This window comes from Pocillopora verrucosa, chromosome 14, assembly GCF_036669915.1.
Source record: "Pocillopora verrucosa isolate sample1 chromosome 14, ASM3666991v2, whole genome shotgun sequence".
NCBI lineage: Eukaryota > Metazoa > Cnidaria > Anthozoa > Scleractinia > Pocilloporidae > Pocillopora > Pocillopora verrucosa.
The window spans coordinates 17,880,438-17,883,767 of record NC_089325.1 but is presented as its reverse complement, the minus strand read 5'-3'; the positions used below and the strand labels follow the sequence as shown (position 1 = coordinate 17,883,767).

General features: G+C 36.0%; 1 long non-coding RNA gene across 1 annotated transcript; it reads right to left on the bottom strand.

Annotated features, from left to right (window-relative positions):
* Positions 1-84: 84 nt before the first annotated feature.
* LOC131787719 (uncharacterized) lies at positions 85-933 on the bottom strand. The gene is made up of 2 exons (XR_009340489.2): positions 839-933; positions 85-546 (listed from the first exon to the last, which is right to left on the bottom strand). It is a non-coding gene; the product is annotated as an uncharacterized lncRNA (long non-coding RNA).
* Positions 934-3,330: the final 2,397 nt, after the last annotated feature.

Here is a 3,330-nt window from a genome sequence, read left to right as displayed (position 1 = left end):
TATCCTTCACCAATGCTGCGAGCTACTTGAGTTACAGTCGAATGTGTGGGTGTTATCCACCAAGAACAAATTCTCATAAAATGATTTGTTATAATTATCCTGGTTTAATGAATTGCATTATGAGAACTTTTACACGAAAAACGTATAGCAATTAAGTATTACCCTAACTAATGCTTTAAACAGATCTCGATCGGTGTTCCATCTTCATTTTACAGGAATCTCATCCTCATCCCCGTTTTCTGTTGTTTCGTTAAAATTAAATACTTAGTTTACCGACTAAAACAATGTTTCGTAATGTAACTGTGGTCGATTTTTATAATTTTCTTTAAGAACGTCTCGAAGAAGAAATCGTCGGCAAGATGAGCTTTGAAGACAACTATTATATCCAATGTCGCAGTTGTCCAAACACGTCTGGGTGATACAAGTAGTAAAACATATTCTTTTTTGATTATAGCAATACCGACAATCTGCGGCAGCAGGAGTCGATAACATCACAAGTAGAGCGGTTACTGTCAAGACAACGACTGACAACGTCACTGAGTTCATCTGCAAAATAAAAAGAAGTGCAATACTATTCCGTTTGCTCACCGAAGCCTTCAAATGGAAATTTTTGTCGGCTCGCTTCCACAATTTATGGTATGGGAAGACCTTTAGAAATATATATTGGACTGGGTTGCAATTGCGTTTGTTTTGTTTATGTTTCTGATAAATACCAAATTAAACGATGTATGAATGTTATGATTCAAACTTACGTGTTAACTTTGAAAAGTGTTTAAAGACATTAAGGCATTAAGTTCTCGTGAATTCTTTAACTGAAAGAGGAACATGCCTCACGTACCTTTAACATTCAATATACTGTCCTCAGAATGCTGGCGAACTCCTTTTCGACTAAAGGGCTGGCTGTACTGACATATCGCTCCATTCGAATGCTACTTATATCTTCATTAAAAGACTTAAATTTATGCGTGAAACACACGCCAGATGTTTTTAAAAAGGTACAACGGTGAATTAAATTTCGATATGAATTACGCGTGGTGACTGTTTGGCGATAACCAACTCATATCTAGGCAATTCATAAATCTTAACTGATAAACTTTGGACACTGTAAGACTGATATAGTGATCAAAGATCTCTGAGCCTCTATTTTGTTTCTATCTAAAACCCACTATCTAAAGAAAATTTAAAAAACCAATAAAGAACCATTGATCTTATTCAAAATCATTAAAAGTTAACACCAAGCTGAAACCGTGATAGCAAAAGAGGTTTTAATGATTGTTTAATGGCCTATCCGGGAATATTAAGGAATTGGTGTACGTTTCAAGTGACAGGAGAGGCGTTTCATTACGATTTCTGTGTATAATTTAAGTTAACAATTAATTTTAGTTGTCCTCGTTTTTCATTTATATGTTTGATGGAAAGAAAACAGGTGTAAACACTTGGCTTCCGTTGAGAAAATGTAATACGCGATATGTGCCAAACTTCCTATTCGTGAATGCACAACTTAGAAGAAAAAAGCAGTACTCGGTTAAGAACTCAGTATGAGCTAAAAGAAGCACTGGAAGAAAATGTCCGATCCTAGCGTCCAGTAGCGAAGACGAAATAGAAGGGAAAAATTATTTTCAGGTTAATTCTTTTTTTATATTTCCCTATCCTTTGTTCTCTCGGTGGGCGTCTGTGAGCAGATGTAACTTTCATGTTTATCGATGGGTTCTTCTTTGTTGATAAGTTCACTGATGAGTGCTGTTTGATGCCTTTCAGACCCTCTATTCCAAGAGATTTCCACTATGCCTGACTTAAAAATGTAAACGTCTTGTGTTTTCTTACCCGTGCGATCTCTACAGGAGCCTTTTAAATTGAAAGGATATCAAATTCGCCGTCTGCGATGTCTCGCTTTCCATTTAAATATAATTTTTTAGAAACATTTGCAATCTAATACTTAACAGGAATTGTTAATAACTCGCCTAAAGTAAAGGGATCTATCGACAGAAAGACCTCTTTCCTAAGTATAGGGATACAAATTTGAAAACTATAACAGGTTGATGGTGATCCACAGTGACTCTCATTTGATGAATAAAACCTTCCGGCGTCAAACGAGAAAGCCAGGAAATTGAAACATGGTTGGAATTTCAAAGAACAATTTACGTTGATTCCGTCTTACAGGTAGAGAATCTCGACACGAACTTCTGAAGCTTCACGGACTATGTATCAGTTCAAACATGCATTATGAATTTTCCTGAAACGTGCTTTGAAAGTGAAGAGACCGCATATATATTATGCATTGTACACGACCACAGGAAGATGACGTACATTTAATAACGCTTGCCGATAGTGTATATTATTTTGATTGAACCAAGTTTTTCTCCTTTAAAAGCTTAGTCGATGATTTTTCCCTTCCGTTAATATGGAAAACTCATACGTAGACTGAATGCAAGTGTTTCATATTGAGAATTTGTTTCCAAAGGAGGTTGTGAAAGGGGCAGACGAAGGGAATGACGTCCATCATTCTTTTGAGGGCGGCTGTTGCCGTCTAATTTACGCCTTCGAGAACAAAGCGTACGCTGTCGAAAAACACACGTACTCGCTTTTAACTTTCATTTTGTGCCCGCTGAGTAATACAAAATTGATTCTGAATTGCCAAATCCTGCATTTTCGACATAATTTTGATTAATCATGGTACTTTTCTTTAATCTTCGCGACTTTAACAGAACATTAAGCTATAAGAGAATCTTCCTTTCACTGAACGTATAAAAAAGGACGTCGAAGCTGTGAGGGTTTTATTTCCTTTCTATGTCTAATAGCTTTCTTACGAGACGCTTCTCAAAAGCAAAGTAGTGAAATTCCTAATTAGTCGGTCAGACAAACAAGAACAAATTGGAGAGGCCTTAAAAAACCGTGCAAGAAATAGCGGCAAGAAGTGAATAAATAAGGGGGATTATCTTGAACTGTTTACATTAAGCCTGCCTGTCAAATATTCTAAAGATTCTTTGCCGTTAATTTTTCGTATGGCTGTGGATAGCACTTCACACTCGATTTACGTTCACGTCAATTGAGTCTCCAACCCGCTTGGCGCGGTTTAAAATTTGACATAACATGTCACTATTATCCTTTAATTGAACTTGTTTAATTAATTTTCGGTTAAATTCGAATCGTCCTTTAGTCAATTAGGTCTTAATTTATTCATGCAGTTATTACAAATATACCGGCTAAATTTCGCCAATCACTGAACGATTCAAGGCTTTGCGTTTGAATTTCGAAAATATAGAAGAATGAATTCTTGTTATTTTAAGCAGCTGAATGAAGAATTCAATATTATATATTATCGGAAAACTT